The following is a 23,905-nucleotide window of genomic DNA, read 5'->3' as shown; positions in this document are numbered from 1 at the left end:
GGGGAATTGGCTCTCCACTATTTTGTTGATCCCCCTTAGATCCTACACTAGCCTGTAACCCCTCCCCCCGCTCTTCTTCACAGGGAAGATGGGACTATTGGCAGTGCTGGACGTCCTAACCAGAATGCCCTGTTGTAGCAAGCGCTCTATTACTGGGTAAACTCCTAACTCCACCTCTGGCTTCAGAGGATATTGTGGGATTTTTGGAGCTATCCTACCATCTTTTACTTGGACTACTACAGGAGCTACATTTGCCATTAATCCAGTGTCTTGTCCATCCTTGGTCCAAAGTGACTCCGGTATCTGGGAAATAATTTTCTCTACCTTGGATAGACACCTATCTGTAACAGCAGTATGCGTCATTAACCTTTGTGGGGAATCTAGCATATCCTGCACTTCCTGAGCGTGATTCTCGGGTATATCTAAGAACACACCTTCAGGAGTACAATATATGACACACCCCATCTTGCACAGTAAATCTCTCCCAAGTAGATTAGTCGGAGCCGATGCAGCTAGCAAAAAGGAATGCTTGGTCTGCAAAGGCCCTATCGTAATCTCTGTTGGTTTGCTTAAAGGGTAGTGTTGTACTACTCCTGTTACTCCCATGGCTGGAATTGTTCTACCAGGGGTCTTCATACCCACTGTTGAATTTATCACTGACTTGGCCGCCCCCGTATCTACAAGGAAAGGTAGAGATCTACCAGCTACATCAATTGTGACCTCGGGTTCACTTCCAAGGCTCGCAATTAATTTAACTGGCTGCAGACTACAGGTGTGGCCCCACCCCTATTGTGTGTGGTGACCTCCCCGCAGCGCGCTGGCAGCTACTACATGTGAAGGGGGTAACTGGGAATTATCAGAGACTTGCCAGTCTCTTCTTGGTGGGTACCTTTTTGTTTCCCCTGCATGTGGCTCATAACTCCGTCTCTGCGGTCCCTGATCCCAATTACGTGTGTCTTGTCGTTGTCTAGGGGGTTGGTATACCTTATGTGGGTCGTTAAACATACAATTCCGTGCAATATGTCCTTCTCTGCTACAATTATAACATTTTATCACAGTTGACTTACCCACAGGGGTCTGGGGCTTTGGCTGAGGTGGCTTTGTTGTAAGGGCTTGTATACTTACTGCCATCAGCTTATCGCCCTGTGACTCCCTGTGTCTCATGATGTTCCGATCATGTTCAATAGCGGTCTCTCTCAAAGCAGCCACCGACAGACCTCGCCAACTTGGTTGAGTGGTCTGTACCCTTGTCCTTAACACTTCCTTTAAACCATCCATTAACACAGAAACTGCTACTTCCCTATGATGCACATTTGTCTTAATGTCTTCTATTCCAGTATATTTAGCCATTTCCTGCAGTGCCCGATGGAAATAATCAGAAGCTATTTCACCCTCTTTTTGTCTTATGAAGATTTTGTTCCACTTGGCAACAGCTGGGAAATATACTCCTAATTGCATGTTGATCTGCTTAACATTTTCCTGATTGTATGCATCTGTGAGAGGCATCTCTTCATCTAACCTACAATCAGTGATAAATCTCGCAGAGTCGATATTGCGGGGCAAACATGCCCTCAGCACTGTCCGCCAATCTTTGTTATTGGGTTCTGCAGAGTTACCTAGTTCTCTAACGAACCTTTGGCTTGCAACTAGATCTTTCCTAGGATCAGGGAATTCAGACATAATTGCTCTTAATTCTGTCCGGGAAAAGGGACAATGCATTGCAATGTTCCTGACGGGAGTGACTCCCGAAGTGTCAGTTTTCCCATTTGGGACCGCAATTATCCTGACAGGATTAAGTTCAATGACATCACTCTGGGTTGATTCTACAATATGTGGTGTAATTGTTTCTGCGTAGTGTACAGTGCCGTACTTACCTGCCGACACGACCTCACCTGTCCCTCCACTAGGGGCCTTTGCTACTCCTCTTACTGGTTGGGCCGTGCCCACTGTAGTCTCTGCTATGGTGGCTGCTAGAGAGAGTGCCGATATTGTGGTAGGCTCATCTTCCTGCTCGCAATCCTGGGGAAAGTTTAAGACGGGATACAACTTGCACGGGTAAGTATTAACATCAATACACTTATCTACTTTACTCTTATCACTAATACATTTATTAAGTGCATTTTTATCATATACCAGTGTGCCATTCTCTGCAGCCATTTTCTCTCCTGTTATGTATGGTGGTGGTGGTGGTGCGGTAGCTATCAGTTTCCTGATAGGATTGGAACCAGCTGCTTGAGCTAATCCTCTTTGTATCTCGCCTTCCTGTTGCCATAACTGTAAATAATCATAATGTCTAATCCGTTGCTTGCCGGACTTTATTAGACATATCCTTCTCCTTAAATTTTGCAAAACCTTAGGATTAAAACTGCCTACCCTGGGAAACTTCTCCCCATCGTTCACAGTCATACGTTCCCACTCATTGCATAAAACCTCGGCGTGTGATCCATATTTCTCACACATTATATACCTGGCCGACCCAACTGGTCGCGGTACTGAATCAACCTGAACCTTGGTTGATCGCCCCTTACTTGAGCAACTGGCCCCCATTATTTGCAGGTATTGCTTTCTCAGCGAATTCCTACAAAAAACCAAGTTCCCAGAGGTAAGGCGACGGTGAAAGTTCAACGAGTGCCTTCACTTCACTCTCGCCCACGACGACCAATATGCCCACACACTGCCTTAGCGCTGGCGTACTCAACCCAGGGCACCTGCAACCTGAACCTCTATTTACTGGGGCGTGTGGGAGTATGCTACCCTCCCCAGTAAGTATCAGTTGCTGGAGAATTCCTGAGTGATCAGCGAACCTCCCTTAAAATAAAAAAACCTACACAAATCACGTTAGAATGTACAAATAGCGTTTATGATCCCACAAAAACTGAATGGGTATCAAGGTAGCCAACTAATGCACACAATTACGTGCGGTACAGTCGCAATGCGTATAAGTAACTATTACTTATCTGCAGAACGACCAGCGGAATCGGTTGTTCAGGCTGCGAATCCTTCAGCCGGAGCGTATTCTCAACACGGGCCTATATGGGTTTTGCGCCAACCCCCCTCTGGGTTGCGCTCACTTACCTCTGACTTTTCTTAAGTCAGGGTCTTCAGAACTTCGTATAGGTACTTTTAATGGATTTCTGATTTTAGCGACCTTCTGGTCTGCTGTAACACTACTTGCTCCTTTTATCTTATTTCACTGTTAACGTGAGATGCCTCCCACGCCACCACGTGCTTCACTTCACGGGTGTACTTCTACGAGATCTCGATTTTTCTCAAGGTTCACCCAAAGAAAAATTCACTTGCATACACACGCTTCTTTCACTTCAAATATACTTTGATTTTTCTGTACAGAAAATTTCTTTCATTCAGGTAACACAGGTTAATCCTAGAGATGCAGCAAGAGAAGGATCTTTTTTCCTTTAAACTAGTTTTAGGAAACTGAAAGAAATTGTGCTATTATCTCGTGGCTTCCGTATCGCCTTACTAAAACAATGCTATCGTGTGATTTGTATCTAGTGGGCGTATCTGTACGCACGTTGCGTAATTTACGCCACGTGTGTAGGCCTTTGCGTCGCGTACGCTTGACTCGCACTCGGTGAGAGACACGTGTACACAGGCCGGATACGTCCGCAGTAACACAAATAACACGCTTCTATAAATGTAAGCGATATTTCACTATAAACGCTTACCAAACACCACACAGTATCTTCTATGCTGCGTGCGTGTTTTTACAATTACTCCCTTAAGTATTACTCTTTACTTTTAACTAAAATAGCAACAAATTTCCCTCAGCACGTTATCAATGCAAATGGCAAACAGGAATGTAGATAGGTGAAAATACACAAATGAAAATACAGGTGTGTGTGTGTGTGTGTGTGTGTGTGTGTGTGTGTGTGTGTGTGTGTGTGTGTGTGTGTGTGTGTTGCGTATGCAATTTGCACCAAACAGAAATTAAAACAGTTTAAAAAGACAATAGCTTAACGTTCTTACCTTTCGGTTCCGGATCCCACCAGCATCCCTACAAACCAAGCGAAGCAGACGCAGACGCTTATCTGATCAGCACTGCCGTATCCCCAACCATAAACACGGATACAGGGGATACTACCTTCCCGCCCTTTGCTGATGGATAAAAGTCTGCCTGGTTCCGCTTGACTTCGGGTATGAGGAGGCCCGGACGATGCCCCCAATTGATAGAGTCAAATATTTACCTTTGAACATAAGCTATATACTTATTATGTACTAGTACGCAATCGGCGCACGGAGTACCGTATGGGTACGCACTTAGCGTAGCAGACGCTAAACTGTGGGCGTGACGCACGAGCGGCACGTACGCTCGCGGGCTTACGCTTGATATCGAGCCCGCTATAGGCGGTCCGAGTACCGTACTGCTACGCTGTTGGCGTAGCGGACGCTGTGCCGTGAGAGTGAGACACGAGCGACGCTGACGCTCACTGAATGACATACTGTAAACCTTGTTTAACAACACACTGTAAGGGTATGCTTATACTGTAAACCTTAGTACTGTAATATTACCACAATGTAACGCTTATTGACCTTGATAATATGAAAGCTGTTTGAGCAATTGAGACGCTCAGAAACCCTTTACAATAACTGGTGAAACACACAAGACCTGGTAAGGTTCCAACACCTTCGTAGAAGATACTTTAGTATAAAAAGGGGAAAAACAGTTACAGCTTATACACTACAGACCTAACATCAATACCTAAACAGAATAACAAGAAATAAATGTGAACAATAGCGAACGATAGCAAACAGAATAAACACAAAGAGAATAAAATGGCAAACACTTAAAGGATAACAAAATGAGAACGAATGGCGTACATAAAGAATAACAAAATGGCTACAGAGAAACTTACACACGTGGGAATGATTCGCAAGCGCGTCCTGGACCAGCCCTCAGCCTTCAGTGTTGAAAACCTTTGTAGAGAGAGTGAGTGCTGGTCCAGCAATGGTGGCCTTTATATACACAACATACAGTACGATACAATGGTCCCTACAATCTCATTGTTCATTGGACACAGGAATGTGTCTCTGCATTATAACAAAAGGTCATAGGTGGGTTCAAACAGGTGGGCTGTGTCTATTTCCAACTGCTCAGGTGGGAGGTATCCTCAGGATTCCCGCCGCATGGATAATGAACAGTAAATACAGTGAATGTCTAGAAACTACTTTTAAACATAACTATACGCAGGAGCGAACAATCTCTTCCTAACCAACACCGAAATGTTACATTTTTAAAATACTCTACAGCTGGATACTAGACATCACCGTTCTACCTTTGTCTGACCCTTCATATCATGCAAAGAGGAATTTCTCTGTCCAAGAACCGTTTACACTAAACATACTTTCTGACATTGTTAAGGGAAATACTATCTATAAAACACACTATTTAGGTTAAATATATTGCGATCGAGTTGCTCGCTAGACGCTCACAAACTCCGCCGTAAAATACACATCTCCATGCGCAGGAGACGTCGGAGCGTCCCTTACGCAACCTGAGGGGATGCGTACGCACGGGGGAGTGGGTGCACGAGCAGCAGGCATGTGCATTGGGGTTAGTACAAGGCATTGTGAATCACTATATTTTTCGACTTTGACACCCCATTCTGTGCTCCCTGCACTGGCTGCCTGTGAGCTGGCAAATCCATTTCAATATTGAATTACTGACTTTCAAAGTCCTACATAACCAGGGCCCAAGGAGCTTCTGATTTCCTACATTCTCCTATAATTACTTGTGATGTTCAGATGAAGGACTATTAGCAGTACCTAGAAAATCCCTTAATTCATTTGGGGGTTGAGGTTTCAGCTTTGAAGCTGCACAGTTCGAGAGGCCCCCACTCTATAAACCTTCAGATCCATTACTTGTTTACTCCCGCAGTTCAGCAACGATCCTTTATTTCATATAAAAAAATGCTTAGCTCTCTTCTCTGTAGTCTGCTTACACTTACATTTATTTTGTATCATGTGCTTCCTAATCTGCAAATTTAAAGCACTTTCAGCCCTATTTAGACTAAAGCACTATATAAATAACATCCTCCTTCTTCTTTTTCTTCTTTTTTTTCTTCTTCTTTTTATTCTTATTATTATTATTATATCTGCCACAGAAAAAATAGCAACAATCTAAAAATAAACAACAAATATTAAAATAGACTCTGCTGTCTAATTCCGTGACTCTGCGGCTGTGCGTTACATTGCGGTGAATGGGACACCGGGAGAAATCCTGGCCCAGGGAAAGCAGGCAGAATGTTTGGCATCCACTAGGCTGATGGCATGTTACAGCATGGCGTGCTACTCTTTTCAAAATCAGAGCATTCAGCTTTTATCCAGGCCTTGTGTAGTGAAAACTAAGCAAGTCTGGGCAATGGCTGCATATTTCCCTGCGAGTCGTCATCACCGCTGCATTCATACAGCCCACTGCTGGGCATTCAGCTCTGAGAGAGACACCAACGGTCGGCTGGAATCCACGCATTTCCTGAACAAACAACTCAAAAAGGTAATTAAAAAAACAGCCAAAAGTTTTCCAAGTTAACTCATTTTATTCTGTGGCGGCTGCAATTCATCAGAGACTTCTACGGCTACAGTAATTTGCAGCAGCGTTGGGTTTTGACTTGTACTTTGCAAAGAGGAGGATATTTCAGTAGAAGCAATACGCTTTTCTGTTTTGGAGAAAGGAGGGGACATGTATCAAAGTGTAGAGAGAGATAAAGTACCAACCAATCGGATCCTAACTGCCTTGTTACAGACTGTGAGGCAGATGTGTTAAGCCTGGAGAAGTGATAAAGTACCAGCCAATCAGCTTCTAACTGTCACATTACAGGATGGGTTTGAAAAATGACAATTGGGAGCTGATTACTTGGTACTTTGTTTCTTATATAGCAGTTCTTATAGTGAACCTTTCTTTTATGCACAGTCTAGGCATCCTGTCAGTTCACTAAGAACTAGGGCATTACTGAGGTATTGTGTGCCTCGTGCCTCTGAGGTGTCACCTGCTAGTGAATTGTTAAGCTGCATTCTTATAGTGATTTAGCCTGCAAAATATCTGCTTTCCGTTTTAGGATGATTTTGACCCTCTGCAGCCAGGGGTTGGAGCTGTACAGTACTTCAACTGTTAAATAAGTTGCAAGGGCTTTGCTTGCAAAGTTCCCAGGTTTTGCAGTGGTGTGCGCTGGTTTCCTAATGGATTTGAAATAAGTTTGGTAGAACTCCTGTACCTCCTTGCAAATCCGAAGGCCCATGTGGTCACAAAGATGCCATTTGAAATGCAAGACAGGTGATTTGCACTCCTGCTGTATAATATTGTTTTGTGGCGTTTACAATTGACAATACAATACAATACAATTGACTTTTGCTTTTGGCTCCCCAAAATCTGTTTATTTTAGGGATTGTGGGGTGGGCCTAATTCTGAGTTGATTGCAGCAGCAAATTTGTTAGAAGTTGGGCAAAACCATGTGCACTGCAGGGGGGGGCAGATATAACATGTGCAGAGAGAGTTAGATTTGGGTGGGGTGTGTTCAATCTGCAATCTAAATTGCAGTGTGAAAATAAAGCAGCCAGTATTTACCCTGCACAGAAACAAAATAACCCACCCAAATCTAACTCTCTCTGCACATGTTATATCTGCCCCCCCCCCCCCCCCCCCCTTGCAGTGCACATGGTTTTGCCTATTAGAGATTTTGCTGCTGCAATCAGGTCCGAATTCGTCCCAATGTCAAGTTCATGTTTTATGGAATAAAAAACATGCATTTGGCCTAGCTGCTGTGCAGGTAATCACTTCTGTCATTTTTGCAGCATCTAGGCCAGAGGGTCCTAAACGCATTCCTCAAGGCACCTCAGCGGTCCAGCTTTTAAATGTATCCATGCTTGGCCACAGGTGACTTAATTAGCACTTAAGTCAATTTGATTTAACCATCTGTGCTGTGCCATGGATATACCTAAAACCTGGACTTTTGGGGTGCCTTGAGAACCGCGTTTGGGAACCTCTGATCTAGGCAGAAGGTTTGCGATCAGATTGTCGCTGCCCAGACAGAGTGAACCCGCCCCGCGCAAGTCTGCTTACGCCTTGTGAAAATCCCTGCGAACGACGGTCAGCTGCAAATCCGCTCACAACTCACTCACCACCAAATGATTTTTCCAGTCTGTGTGTAGCCCAGGACTTGCTCCTACAGTGTGATAGAAACAGGCTGATTGGGGCCGGAGCTGACGTCACACACCCTCCCTGAAAACACTTTGGCACGTCTGTATTTTTGTCTGACACTCCAAGAAAACGTCCAGTTACCACCCCCAACTTGCGTATGCAAAAAGTTGCTGGATTGTTTTGCAGTTTGGCCTCATGCGTATGCACTATGATCCGTACACATGCGCCGATGATCGATAATCGGCAGCCTTGTGAATTTGCACAGCAGCAATCAGGTCTGAATCCGGTAACTTTTGTTTGCTTTGATGATAGAGGGGTTAATTGGCCAGTAGCGGAAACACAGGTTAAACACAAGTTAACAAAGGAGATAGCTAGGCATGAAAGCATACCACAACAGGGATAGACAGTGACAAGAAACAGCTATTCTAATAGAGAATTTGTGTTCGTGTGGGAGTTGGTACAGAGGATAATAGACGCAGTTCTTAAATGTGCAGGAGTCTTCCCTTTGGCCAGGTGGCGTCAATCGTGTTTCTTCTCTGCCCAATCTGTGGCACTCAGCCAGTAGACATGAAATAAAGAAATCTAATTTGATCCGGATGAGATAAAGAACAGGCGGCGCGTTTTCCACTGTCACGTTTTTACACCCAGCATTTACAGCCGGTAAAATAAGTATTAAAACACATCAACATTTTTATATATTTGTAATGGGGCTATTGCAACTTCTCCACTGGCTCACTTCTCCACACTTTTCACTGCTTCATGAATAGACCCCACCTTCTTGCTGAAATGTCCACCCTCGTTTCATCTTCAGCATCCTGGTAGATGGCAGCAGATTTTTAGCTAGAATGTCTGGTACATTTTTCCATTCATCCTTCCTTCACACTTATGTAGTATGCCAGTACCGTATGCTGAAAAACAGCCCCACCATGATGTTCCCACCACCTGCACTGTTGGTATAGTGGTTTTGCGCTGATGTGCAGCGTCATCTCTCCTCCAAACGTGCATTATGGCATCCAAAGAGTTAAATTTTGGTCTCATCTGACCAGACTATGGGTGTGATTCAGATCTGATTGCTGCTGTGCGTTTCCACACAGCGGGCGATCAGGTCATAACTGCGCATGTGTATGCACCACAATGCGTACACGCGTAGGACAACAACGGGAATCGCCGGTTAGCGATGGGATGGTGCGAAAAATCCGATCGCACAGGCGTTCACAAGGTGATTGACAGGAGGAGACCGTTTGTGGGTGGTAACTGACCGCTTATTGGGAGTGTCTGGAAAACCGCAGACGTTCGCAAGCATTATCAGGGAGGGTGTGTGACGTCAGCTCCGGCCCCGATCAGCCTGATGTCACTGGATTTTCGCAGCTCGGCGTACACCAGCGGTGCAAGTGGGCGGGTACGGGTGGGTACGGCGTACCCTTAAGAATTTAACCGTGGGTATGCCGTACCCACCGCGGCCGGGCCGCCGCTCCCTCCCTCCGCTGCTGCTCACTGCACTGCTGCCGCATGAGGGGAGGAGAGCACAACGTGTGCCTCTCCTGCCCCTCAATGTCTACCTTCAATTCAGCGCCGTCCCTAGAGTCAAACAGAGCTCGCGAACCGGCAGCCAAGGCTCCTGATTGGCTGCCGGACGGCAAGCTTTGATTGGCTCACGAATCGGCGCCTAATTGATTGTAGAGTGACACCCGCACCGCCGCCGGAAACTGAGGGGCAGGAGAGGCGCACGCTGTGCTCTCCTCCCCTCACACACAGGAACAGGACGACAGCAGCAGCGCAGTAAACAGCAGGGGAAGGGGGGGTGGCATTTGTACCTGACGCTGGGGGCATATCTGTATCTGGCACTGGGGGCATATCTGGCACTGGGGGGACATGTGTATCTGGCACTGGAGGCATTTCTGTATCTGGCACTGGGGACATATCTGGCACTGGGGCATATATGTATCTGGCACTGGGGGCATATCTGGCACTGTGGGGGCATTTCTGTATCTGGCACTGGGGGTCAATGTATATCTGACACAGTGGGGGCATTTGTGTACCTGGCACCGTGGGGCAATGTGTATCTGGCACCGTGGGGCAATGTGTATCTGGCACCGTGGGGCAATGTGTATCTGGCACCGTGGGGCAATGTATATCTGGCACTGTGGGGCAACGTGTATCTGGCACTATTGGGGTCATATGTGTATCTGCCCAACCCCTCCATATGTGTATCATGACCTCATTTTCATTGGCCACGCCCCATGTGGCATTTAGCCACACCCATCTTTTGGCGCGCGCATACAGTACCTGTAAGACATTTTTTTTACTTGCACCACTGGCGTACATATAGCATCACACACTTGCGCAGCGAAAATACACTCCCACTGGAGGTGGCGACTATCTGATCACAGGACCCCCAATATCCTCCCAGTATTTCACAGGCTTGTCCAAATGTTGTGCAGCAAGCAAGCTTCTGTCCTCCGCTGTCTCCTAAAGGGCATCTTTAAAATGTTGCGACGATGCAGAAAAGGGGGTAGATGTATCAAAGCTTGGAGAGGGATAAAGTGCAGATCCTGTCATTTTACAAGCTGTGTTTGAAAAATGACCGGAGCTGATTGATTGGTACTTTATCAGTCTGCACTTTATCTCTTTCCAAGATTTGATACATCTCTCCCTTAAATACACTTGCTCAGTGACATGCCTGTAGGTGGCATAACCCTTTAGCCTGGAGAGCGGCACAAGAGCTGCCTAGCACGTCCTTGGTACATGTCAGATGCTCAGCTACCTGCTCCCAGCCCAACTTTTGGGCAGGGAGAAGACCAGAGGGGCCGGCTCAGGGTACACTAGGATTAAGATGCCATCTCTGCCCCTGGGGAACGATGTATAACAGCACTTGTATTGCCTGACTCTCTGACAGAATCTCTCTACCGGTCTCTTCTGTCTCTTATATGTCGGTGAGGGAATGTTTATAATAACCAGGTGGTGGAATATAGAGATACGGGGGGTAATTCCAAGTTGATCGTAGCAGGAAATTTTTTAGCAGTTGGGCAAAACCATGTGCACTGCAGGGGGGGCAGATATAACATTTGCAGAGAGAGTTAGATTTGGGTGGGTTATTTTGTTTCTGTGCAGGGTAAATACTGGCTGCATTATTTTTACACTGCAATTTAGATTGCAGATTGAACTCACCCCACCCAAATCTAACTCTCTCTGCACATGTTATATCTGCCCCCCCCCCCCTGCAGTGCACATGGTTTTGCCCAACTGCTAAAAAAAATTCCTGCTGCAATCAACTTGGAATTACCCCCACGGCCCTGTATGGAATGTAGAAGTTGCATTGTGTTGCTAATCCTCAGGCGCTACAGGTTTCCCCAGCGCTATGTTTGCCTGCATTGGTCTGACAATATTTTATTACACAACAGGAAATTGTTATCACCCTCAGCGGATACCTGGGCACAGGCAGCTGCCTGTTCCTGCTCTGAGCTTTCAATGCTCATTAAGCCTGACCAGATAAACAGAGAGCAGGTCACGTGACTGTGCTATGTAATGCTTTCCCATACAGCAGGGATAGGCACTCCAGTGCTGCATGGGGTTTGCTATGTTTTGTTGACATCCATAATGTCAACATGAGAATGTCGACAGTGTTATAATGTCAGCATTGATCATGCTAACACTGATAAAATGTTGACAAGATCGGAATGTCGACAAAATGTTACCGGTGAATCTTAGTATACCCACAAATAAGCTGGCCCTTCAAATCCTACATGCAGCACGGCTGCACGGTGCTCCTTGCTAAATGTTGGACAAATTCTGCACCCCCACCTCTGAACATGGTAATCTCTAAAATATGGTTTATTTCCTCAATGGAAAAAATCACTGCTTCCTTACATGATAGATCCGGTAAGTATACCGCAGTTTGGGACCCCTGGTTTACTTATTCCAAGGTCTCTACTTCTAGGATTTAAGAGGTTCTCTGTATTCCATCTACTGTATATTTTTACTAGTTAGCTTCTTTGTGACCCCATATGATCTGGATTGTATTTGATGGACCTCCTTCTTCTTCTTCTTCTCCTCTTCCTCTTCTTCCTTCTTCTCTTTCTTCCTTCTTGTTATCTCTCTTCTTTTTTTATATACCTAATAAGGTTTATATATAACAAAAATTGCATTGAAAGTGTTATGGCCTAGTGGACTGTATGTTTTTGTTCTGGATGTTCATATGTCTTTTCATAATTGTCTGCTCTTTGGATGTATCTCAATAAAAATGTATTCTTTAAAAAAAAATGTTACTGGTGGTCTAGTGGGGATTTACTTGATTTGGTGGGTCCGGCAGCTGCAGCGGTGTCTTCCGGGTCCAGCGATCATCACATTATGCTAGGTAGCCCCATATACACATTACGCCAGGTAGCCCTTATATACACATTACACCAGGTAGCCCCATACACACATTGCACCAGGTAGCCCCATATACACATTGCACCAGGTAGCCCCATATACACATTGCACCAAGTAGCCCCATATACACAATACGCCAGGTAGCCCTTACATACACATTATGCCAGGTAGCCCGATATACACATTGCTCAAGGTAGCCCCATATACACATTGCACCAGGTAGCCCCATAGACACATTGCACCAGGTAGCCCCATATACACATTGCACCAGGTAGCCCTATATACACATTATGCCAGGTAGCCCCATATACACATTGTGCTAGGTAGTCCTTACATACACAGTGCTCCAGGTAGCCCCATATACACATTGCACCAGGTAACCCCATAGACACATTGCACCAGGTAGCCCCATAGACACATTGCACCAGGTAGCCCCATAGACACATTGCACCAGGTAGCTCCATATACACATTGTGCCAGGAAGCCCTTATATACACATTATGCCAGGTAGCCCCCATACACACATTGCACCAGGTAGCCAGGAGGGAGTGAGAGTGTGTGTGCCTCATACTGCCAGCAGCTATGGGACCCAGCATTCTGCTACTCACCCGCTCTGCAATTCCGGGACCCACCGCTTCACTACTTACCCGCTCTGCAGCTCTGGGACCTGCCACTCTGCTACTCACCAGCTCCTCTACTCACCCGCTCTACAGCTCCTGGACCCACCAGTGCCCTCTGATGGTTTTGGCACCTGGAGCTTGAGCTCCGCCAGACTTGCCCTCCTTACGCCCCTGGGTGCAGCAGTATACATGTGTGCATTATACACAGGTGCAGCAGTATATACATGTGGGCATTATACACAGGTGCAGCGGTATATACATGTGGGCATTATACACAGGTGCAGCGGTATATACATGTGGGCGTTAGACACAGGTGCAGCAGTATATACTGCTTAACATTTGGCGCGTTCATATCAGAGATGTGCGGTCAAGGTAGGCGGGGGGGGGGGAGGGGGGTCTCACTGCCTCACCTGTCATAGATAGTTACTCCAGAGTTTAAAGGGGCAATAACTATGCCTTGTAAATGACTGCCCCTTTAAAAAAAAGTGTATGAGTTCTGCATCCCGCATGTCGAGCGAACTTGGACTCCATTACATCCGCCCCCATCATCAAATAAACAGGCATCTATCAGTAATGACACTAAGCAAGCATGATGTTACACAACAAGTGTTACAATCTATAACAAACAACTCTGACAATAAGGCAGGAAGCACCTCAGACTGTAGGTGAACGCCCATCAATACTGACTGAAACCCATTTATTGGGGAGATGTATCAAGCTGTGAAGAGAGATAAAGTGGAGGTTGCCTAAGCAAACAGTCAGATTCTAGAATTTTCTAGGAGTCGATAGAGAAATGATAGCTTGAATCAAATTGGTTGCTATGGGAAACACCACCACTTTTATTTTTCAGAAAATGTAGTAAGTCTACCCAGTGATTGACAGTCTGCTGCTATTTGGGACCGGGAAGGAGGTCCTAGAGCTGTTCAATTGGCCGTGCTGTTATGCCCTACTAGAGCAGTGTGGTATGGAAGGCCGACAGTAACTAGGTCGACAGTGTCTAGGTTGACCACTATTGGTCGACAGTAACTAGGTCGACATGGTCTAGGTCACCAGGTCAAAAGGTCAACATGAGTTTTTTTTTTTTAAATGTGTCGTTTTCTCCGTACAATGACCAGGAACCCCAATTAGTGCACCGTGTCCCCTCGCATGGCTCGCTTCGCTCACTATGCTTCGGGCAGGTTACTATTCCCAATCGTAGTCCACGTGGATAGTTAAGTATGAAAAAGTTTTTAAAAAATTGTGAAAAACGCATGAACATGTCTACCTAGAGACCCTGTCGACCTAGTTACTGTTGAACTAGAGACTTGCAATGCTGTGTTGTTTCTTTAGCGCAGCACAGACAGCATCCTGGCAGGCACTTACAACTAAACTCCCTGCTTAAGGCGCGAGCGGCGAGAACTAGCAACTCCCAACTACTCCCAAGTACAAAGGAATAGCTCGGGGACACCCTTTCATATTAACAGTGCGCAGAATGAAATTGAGCCCTATATATGTGTGTACTGTTATTAGTCATTCATCAGTTATCCTAAGTAAAGCCACAGAAACCTCAATAAAAGCAATAAAAACAGGACACTATTCTTCAATTATTGCATCATCTCATGCAAAAACTTACAGTTAGGCGCCGATTCAACCGACGGCAGCAATTTAATTGTTCTGCCGTTCGGGTGCCCAGCGGCCGCGGAGGACACATTTTTTTCTCGCAGCCTCCTGGGGTGCGAGAAAAAATTTGTGGAAATTCGCCACTTTGGGCGTCCAAACGTTTGTTTGGACGCCTAAAGCAGAAAGTTTAGATGGGTTTAGCCGCTTTAGGCAGACAAACCCAGCTGAGACATTACAGTATACATCAAAATATATAAACAGATGCAGGTGTTGCTATAGGTAATGCACATGGCCATAGAACATCCCAAAACATATTTTATATATATTATATTTTAATACTTATCTATACTATGAGGAAATTACTTGTATTTACTAAACAACATGGCTTTAAATGGTTCTTGTAGATTAGGTCATGCTGCTCCTAAAAATTAACATACTTTGGGCCTAATTCAGACCAGGGGCCTAATTTAGAGTTAAGCGCAGCAGCAAATTTGTTAGCAGTTGGGGAAAAACCATGGGGGTCATTCCGAGTTGATCGCTCGCTAAGTATTTTTTTGCAATGCTGCGAACAGATAGTCGCCGCCTATAGGAGAGTGTATTTTTGCTTTGCAAGCGTGCAATCGCAAGTGCAGCCGAGCACTACAAAAAAAATTTGTGCAGTTTCTGAGTAGCTCAGAACTTAATCAGCCGCTGTGATCACTTCAGCCTGTTCTTGTCCGGAATTGACGTCAGACACCTGCCCTTCAAACGCTTGGACACGCCTGCGTTTTTCCAAACACTCCCAGAAAACGGTCAGTTGCCACCCAAAAACGCCCTCTTCCTGTCATTTTCCTTGCGATCGGCAGTGCGAATGAATTCTTCGTTAAATCCATCGCTCAGCAACGATCTGCTTCGTACCCGTACGACGCGCGTGCGCATTGCGGTGCATATGCATGCACAGTAGTGACCTGATCGCAGCACAGCGAAAAATCCTAGCGTGCGATCAGGTCGGAATGACCCACTATGTGCACTGCAGGAGGGGCAGATGTAACATGTGCAGAGAGAGTTATATTTGGGTGTGGTGTGTTCAAACTGAAATCTAAACTGCAGTGTAAAAATAAAGCAGCCAGTATTTACCCTGCACAGAAACAAAATAACCCACCCAAATCTAACACTCTCTGCCACACCTGCAGTGCACATGGTTTTTCCCAACTCTACAAATTTGCTGCTGCGATCAGGTCTGAATTAGTCCCTTTATTAATATGTGCATTTGTGCAGGGTCAGTGATGTACTGGACAGGGCGACAGACTGTGTCTGTGACGCAGTTACTTACTTTATACAGATGCCACCACCTCCGCCCATGCACCCCGCAGCACAATCAGTGTTGCAGGAGACTGGAGGCGGAGCCGTAAACTGTCACTCACGAGCTCTGCAAAGGTCCATGGGAGGAGCTGCTGCGCCACGCATGCACGCTGTCCTCCCGCAGCCATTTTGACTTAGGTACTAAGGCCCCTTTGCACATGCGCAGCTGACAGCTGTGATCGCGATAGCCGCGGCCCGAAAAACACTGTGTGTGGCCCTGTTCTGTGTCTAATGCACCGGCCGGGCGGGAACTTATCCGCCGTCCCGCCACACCAATACGCCACTAACTTGGGGGCAGGGAGGGGGCGATGATTTCCTTAGTTTCCCAAAACAGAGGCGTGTCGCGTGTGACCTCTGTTGTGGGGGAGGGATGAGGCCAGGATCACAGAGATTGCCACTAGGTAGGAGCTGCAGCGAGCGGCTTGCGCGACCACATGAGTCATGCTACCAGCCGATGGTGTCGCAGGTGATCTAATGCAGCTTGGATCACTAATGCAAACAGGAGGCGTCAAGTTGTACCAGATACCCCCTGCTGCATTATTATAGCAGTGCTATCTAGCAGCATCCTTGTAAGCAGCAGTGCCTGCACCCCCACCCACATCTGAATGCAGCCCAGTGTTGCTGCACAATTCTCAGTAGCCTAATTCAGACCTGATCGCTCGCTAGCTATTTTTTGCAGCGCTGCAATCAGATGGGGGGAGTGTATTTTAGCTTTGCAAGTGTGCGAACGCCTGTGCAGCCGAGCACCACAAAAAAGTTTTGTGCAGTTTCTAAGTAGCCCAGGACTTACTCAGTCGCTGCGATCACTTCAGCCTGTCCGGTCCCGGAATTTTCGTCAGATACCCGCCCTGCAAACGCTTGGACACGCCTGCATTTTTCCAAACACTCCCAGAAAACGGTCAGTTGCCACCCACAAACGCCCTCTTCCTGTCAATCTCCTTGCGATCGGCTGTGCGAATGGATTCTTCGTTAAATCCATCGTTCAGCAACGATCCGCTTTGTACCCGTGCGACGCACCTGCGCATTGCGGTGCATATGCATGCGCAGTCGTGATTTGATCGCAGTGCAGCGAACAAACCTAGCGTGCGATCAGGTCTGAATGACCCCCCTTTATCCAGTAGAATTGTACCAGTCCTTACTCTGTATATCCCCTGATTCTTCCTCTTACCCCACGTTTTTCATGTGACCATTGTTCCTTATTCTAACATGCTGCAAGTGCAGAAAGTGAGGGCTTATGGGTGTTGTGTTACTGTGTGTTTGCCATCATATCGCTGTGCTCACGTATCTTCCTGCGTCCCTTTCTTGTGATGAATGCAGCTCATTGTGTGTAGGAGGTGACCTCAGTGTCGTTGACTTGTTGAACTTGTAGTAATGGGGTCATGCAGACTAATCACTTCCATGAGCAATTAGAGGCAGGTAATTAGCTGTACGAATGTGACCCGCAGGAAGTACACCTCCCGGATAAACACGCGGGCACAAGTCTTTGTTAGGAATACAGTGTTCATAAAGATGAAATGGGTTATGGTTTATCCCTATTGCTGATAGAGATCTGTGACAGAGAAAATGCAGAGCCCCACTATGATCCCACCTGTACTGATAAGACAGTGGGGGTGATTCCGAGTTGTTCGCTCGCTAGCTGCTTTTAGCAGCATTGCACACGCTTTTAGCAGAATTGCGAATAGAAATTTCTTAGCAGTTTCTGAGTAGCTCCAGACTTACTCAGCCATTGCGACCAGCTCAGTCCTTTTCGTTCCTGGTTTGACGTCACAAACACACCCAGCGTTTGCCCAGCTACTCCCCCGTTTCTTCAGCCACTCCTGCGTTTTGCAACTCGAACGCCTGATAGATATAGGTCTATGTGCCTGATTCAGAGTTCGACGCCAGAGTGTGGCAGCATGCAGATTCCCGATTATCAGGAATCTGAGTCTGCGCAGAGTCTGTTCTGCATATGTGCAGAACGTTCCTTGGGAAGTCATCTGCAGTTCCCCTGTGCCGCTTCCTGATTGACAGGCAGTGGCGTTGAGTGGGTGGGCCGGTTGGAGGCTTGTGTTCCTGGAAATAGGAGAGTCCCCCCCCCCCCCAAGTTTTTTAGGATGGGAAAGCCAAGGGTCTGCATGTCACCATGCAGACTTCCTGGCCTCCCAGCCCCCGCTTCATAAGCTGGGGCTTACTCAGCTGACCACCTGCATAGTTGCGATGTTGCATCCCAGCCACAACATGCAGGAGGCGTCTCTTCTACTGAGACGTCTTCTGCATCTTCCGCCTTCATATCATACGGAAATTCACAGCTTCTTACAAGCGGCATTGAATTTCCGTCCATCTCTGAATCAGGCCCTATGTGGGGAGCAGCAGCAGTCTTCTGACCACGTTACCAGCCCGTGTCACAAGAACTGATTTGCCCACAGCTGTGCAGACTCAGTGGTGAAAGTCATCGAAGACTGTGCCATTGATGGATGATGTTTTTTTTAAACCATCAGTAGAAAACCCATCGATAGCTGAGTGCTGCGCATGCACAGACCTCAGACTAGAGCCGTTGATTTTTTTCTCAGCATCAGTCACCACCATCAATGGTATAAAAACCCATCTACCATCATCCATAGACAATCGATGGTTGCAAAGTCATCATGGTCGATGGCCATCCCTACGGCACAGTACTCCAGAGAGGTACTCTGACATGCGGGGGAATGACCAGCACAGGGCAAGTGTGCCCTGCATGCTGGCTCCTGACCCCCCGCAAAAACATGCTCTCACGAAGCGTCTCAGTGCTGCCACATTCAGGCGCACTCCGGTACAGCAGGGGAAGGGCTGATACTGGCATTTTCATATTATTGCTCCCGCGACTCCGCAAACAGACGCAGGAGCATCCAGCTCTGCAACACGCGCATTATGTAAATAAAGCCTTTTCTCATACGTCCTAGAGGATGCTGGGGTCCACTTCAGTACCATGGGGTGTAGACAGTTCCGCAGGAGCCATGGGCACTTTAAGACTTTTCAAGGGTCTGAACTGGCTCCTCCCTCTATGCCCCTCCTCCAGACCTCAGTTTAGAAAATGTGCCCAGGCTGACTGGATGCACTCCAGGGGAGCTCTATTAAGTTTCTCTGAAAGACTTTATATTAGGTTTTTTATTTTCAGGGAGAACTGCTGGCAACAGTCCCCCTGCTTCGTGGGACTTAGGGGGCAGAAGTAGGAACCAACTTCCTGAATAGTTCCATTGCTCTGCTTCTGGCTGACAGGACACCATTAGCTCCTGAAGGGTACTGAACGCTAGCTGCGGCTATGTGCTCACTCCCACAGCCCGCCGTCACCCCCCTTACAGGGCCAGAAGACAGGTGAGTGTTTAAGAAGAAGGATCTTCATCGTGATGGCTGAAAGGTACCGCGCAGCGGGCGGGAACGCTGCGCGCCATGCTACCCGGTAACACAGGCACAGCGGGGGGGGGGGGGGCGCCCTGGGCAGCATGAAACCTACTAATAACTGGCAGACACAGGGACATAAGTTGCTGAGGCACAGTCCTACCCCCGCCAGTATAAATATTACTATTGGAAAATCTGAGGGGAAACGTGCCATTACGGGGGCGGGGCTTCCTCCTCAGGCAGCCAGCACACTGCTCAGCGCCATTTTCTCTCATTCCAGGCTGCAGGGAAGAATGCTAGTCCTCCTCCACTTCAGAACCAAGTATCAGGTTGTAAAACAGGGGGGCACAGTGTAATTTGGTGCTATAGTGTAAAATAATCATAAAAGCGCTACAGGTATGTGGGCATATTGTGTTTCACAAAATATTTATCACTGGCACTGGGTTGTGAACTGGCAAATCCTATATGTGTCCTTCTGACAGATTTTACTGTGGGTCTGTCCCCTAAAAGCCCCGGAGTGTCTGTGGTGTGTTTGTGCACGTGTGTGACATGTCTGAGGCAGGGAGCTCTTCCACTGAGGGAGCCATTTTAGGGACACAGCGTTGTAATGTGGTGGCACTGCCGACACACCATGAGCCTGAATGGGTGAAAGAATTACGTGATAGTGTGAATCATATCAGTAAGAGATTGGATAAGTCTGAGCCTCATGCAGAAAGCTGGAGAAAATCAGTGGAAAATTTGATTTTTAGTGGTTCTGCTTTATCATCTGCAGGCGACCCCTCTGGGTCACATAAAAGACCATTTGCACAAATAGTACAAACTGATACCAACACGGATTCTGATTCCTGTGTCGACACTAGTGATTCCAGGGGAATAGATCCTAAATTGGCAAAAAGCATTCAATACATGATTGTTGCTATATAGGAAGTTTTGGAAGTTACGGAAGCCCCTCCTGTACCTCAGGAGAAGGCTTATTTTTATAAAGAAAAGAAAATTAATGTAACTTTCCCTCCTTCTCACGAGCTAAATACTCTCTTTGAGGGAATTTGGGTAAACCCTGAAAAGAAATTTCAGATTCCCAAAAGGATTCAGGTTGCTTATCCTTTCCCGGCAGAGGACAGGAAAAGGTGGGAGTCACCCCCAGTTTTAGACAGTGCCCTGTCACAGTTAACAAAAAAGGTGATTCTCCCTGCACCTGGGACGGCTTCACTAAAGGAGCCGGCAGACCGCAAGTTGGAGACTACGTTAAAATCTATTTATGTGGCCCACTCAGGCCCACCATTGCTTGCGCGTTGGTGAGTAGTGCTATCGAAAAATGGTCAGATAACTTGTCATCTGAAATTGACACGATAGATAGAGACGTGATTCTCCTAAAGTTAGGTCATATCAAAGACGCTGCTGCATACATGCTAGAAGCCATGAAGGATATTGGGCTTTTAGGATCAAAAGCCGCTACCATGGCGGTCTCGGCTCGGAGGGCAGTGTGGATTCGCCAGTGGAATGCTGATGCAGATTCCAAAAGAAATATGGAGGCTCTCCCGTATAAAGGTGAGGCCTTGTTTGGAGATGGGCTGGATGCGTCGGTCTCTGCGGCTACCGCAGGTAAGTCGACATTCTTGCCTTATGCTCCTGCACCGGCGAAAAAGTCACATCACTCTCAGATGCAGTCCTTTCGGCCCAACAAATACAAAAAGACCAAAGGTTCCCCCTTCTTTGCAGGTAGAGGGAGAGGAAGAGGAAAAAAGTTTGCAGCGTCTCCAGGATCGCAGGAGCAGAAGTCCACCTCTGCTTCTGCCAAATCTGCAGCATGACGCTGGGGCTTCCTTGCGGGAGTCCGCTTGGGTGGGACCACGTCTGAAACTTTTCAGTCAGATCTGGGCTCAATCTGGCCTGGACCCATGGGTTTTGCAAACAGTGTCCCATGGATACAAGCTGGAGTTTCAAGACGTCCCCCCATGCCGATTTTTCAAATCGACAGCAGGGAGGAGGTTTTTATTCAAGCCTCTTCGTAGTTCCGATGCCGGACGGCTCGGTCAGACCAATTCTAAACCTGAAATCTCTGAATTTCTACCTGAAAAGGTTCAAGTTCAAGATGGAATCTCTGAGGGCAGTGATTTCCAGTCTGGAGGAAGAACATGTCATGGTGTCGGTAGACATGAAAGATGCCTACTTACATGTTCCCATTTATCTCCACATCAGGCTTATCTGAGGTTCACAATACAGGATTGCCATTACCAGTTCCAGACGTTGCCGTTCGGACTCTCCATGGCACCGAGGGTGTTCACCAAGGTGATGGCAGAGATGATGGTCCTCCTTCGACAACAAGGAGTCAATATAATTCCTTACCTGGACGATCTCCTGATAAAAGCAAGATCCAAGGAACAGTTGGTGCAGAACATTGCCCTCTCCCTGTCACTGCTCCAACAACATGGTTGGATTTAGAATTTTCCAAAGTCGCAGTTGGAACCGACGACAAGATTGTCTTTTCTGGGGATAATACTGGACACAGAAGTTCAGAGGGTATTTCTTCCAGTAGAAAAAGCTCTGGAGATCCAGAAAATGGTCAAACAAGTTTTGAAACCGACAAGAGTGTCGATACATCAATGCATTCGGTTGTTGGGAAAGATGGTAGCGGCCTACGGGGCCATACAGTTTGGCAGATTCCATGCCAGAGTATTCCAGTGGGATCTGTTGGACAAGTGGTCCGGATCCCACCTACACATGCACCAGAGGATAATCCTGTCCTCCAAAGCCAGGATTTCGCTCCTGTGGTGGCTGCACAGTTCTCACCTATTAGAGGGACGCAGGTTCGGGATTCAGGACTGGGTCCTAGTAACCACGGATGCAAGTCTCCGAGGCTGGGGAGCGGTCACACAGGGAAAAAGTTTCCAAGGAAAATGGTCAAGTGAGGAATCCTGTCTTCACATAAACGTTCTGGCATTGAGAGCCATTTACAATGGCCTTCTACAAGCGGTGCATCTTCTACAAGATCAGCCAGTGCAGATCCAGTCGGACAATGTAACAGTAGTCGCATACATAAACTGTCAGGGCGGAACGAAAAGCAGAGCGGCAATGGCAGAGGTGACAAAGATCCTCCTCTGGGCAGAAAGACATGCAAGAGCTCTGTCGGCAATTTTTCATTCCGGGAGTGGAAAACTGGGAAGCAGACTTCCTCAGCAGACACGATCTCCATCCAGGAGAGTGGGGCCTCCACCAAGAAGTCTTCGCAGAGGGGACAAGTATTTGGGGAGTTCCTCAAGTAGACATGATGGCATCTCGTCTCAACAAGAAGCTTCAGAGATATTGTTCCAGGTCAAGAGACCCTCAAGCAGTAGCAGTGGATGCACGTCGGTATATGTCTTCCCTCCTCTTCCACTAATACCAAAAGTTCTCAAAATAATAAGAAGAACAAGGGTTCGAGCAATCCTCATTGCTCCAGACTGGCCAAGGAGGGCTTGGTGTCCAGATCTTCAGGAGTTGCTTATGGAAGATTCTTGGCCTCTTCCTCCTCGCGAGGACCTGCTGCAGCAGCGGCCATGCGTGTATCAAGACTTACCACGCTACGTTTAACGGCATGGCTGTTGAGCGCCGGATCCTAGCCTGAAAGGGGATTCCCAAGGAAGTCATTCCCACTCTTGTTCAGGCCAGGAAAGGAGTAACGTCTAAACATTATCACCGTATTTGGAGAAAATATGTGTGTTGGTGTGAATCCAAGAAGGCTCCTACGGAAGAGTTTCAGTTGGGACGTTTTCTCCATTTTCTGCAAGCAGGTGTGGATGCGGGCCTAAGATTGGGTTCAATCAAGGTTCAGATTTCGGCCTTGTCAGTTTTCTTTCAAAAACAATTGGCCTCCTTTCCAGAAGTTCAGACGTTTGTGAAAGGGGTGCTGCACATCCAACCTCCATTTGTGCCTCCGGTGGCACCATGGGACCTTAATGTGGTGTTGCAGTTCCTTTAATCAGATTGGTTTGAACCTCTGCAGGAGATAGAATTGAAGTTTCTCACTTGGAAAGTGGTGATGCTCTTGGCCTTGGCATCCGCAAGGCGGGTGTCTGGGTTGGGGGCCTTGTCTCACAAGAGTCCTTACCTGATCTTCCATGAAGATAGGGCGGAGTTGAGAACTCGCCAACAATTTCTTCTGACGGTGGTTTCGTCTTTCCATATAAACCAGCCTATTGTGGTGCCAGTGGCTACTGACACCTTCTCTGCGTCAAAGTCTCTTGAAGTAGTGCTTTGAAGATTTATGTCTCAAGAACAGCTAGGATACGGAAAACTGAGGTGCTGTTTATCCTGTATGCTCCCAACAAGATTGGGTGTCCTGCTTCTAAGCGGACCATTGCGCGCTGGATCAGAGGGACGATTCAGCATGCTCATTCCACGGCAGGATTGCCGATACCGAAGTCGGTAAATGCCCATTCTACTAGAAAGGCAGGCTCATCCTGGGCGGCTGCCCGGGGGGTCTCGGTGT

At 47.1% G+C, this 23,905-nt stretch overlaps 1 protein-coding gene across 1 annotated transcript in view; it reads left to right on the top strand.

Moving 5' to 3' along the window:
* Nucleotides 1–6,412: 6,412 nt before the first annotated feature.
* The window catches only part of AMOTL1 (angiomotin like 1), a 216,611-nt gene continuing 199,118 nt past the window's right edge, over nt 6,413–23,905 (top strand). Inside the window, exon 1 of the mRNA XM_063951456.1 lies at nt 6,413–6,511. The gene's annotated coding sequence lies outside the window, so the exon portion shown is untranslated. The remainder of the gene's footprint in view (nt 6,512–23,905) is intronic.

This window comes from Pseudophryne corroboree, chromosome 2, assembly GCF_028390025.1.
Source record: "Pseudophryne corroboree isolate aPseCor3 chromosome 2, aPseCor3.hap2, whole genome shotgun sequence".
Classification (NCBI taxonomy): domain Eukaryota; kingdom Metazoa; phylum Chordata; class Amphibia; order Anura; family Myobatrachidae; genus Pseudophryne; species Pseudophryne corroboree.
The sequence above is the reverse complement of the archived record's forward strand: the minus strand, read 5'-3'. Positions and strand labels throughout refer to the sequence as shown.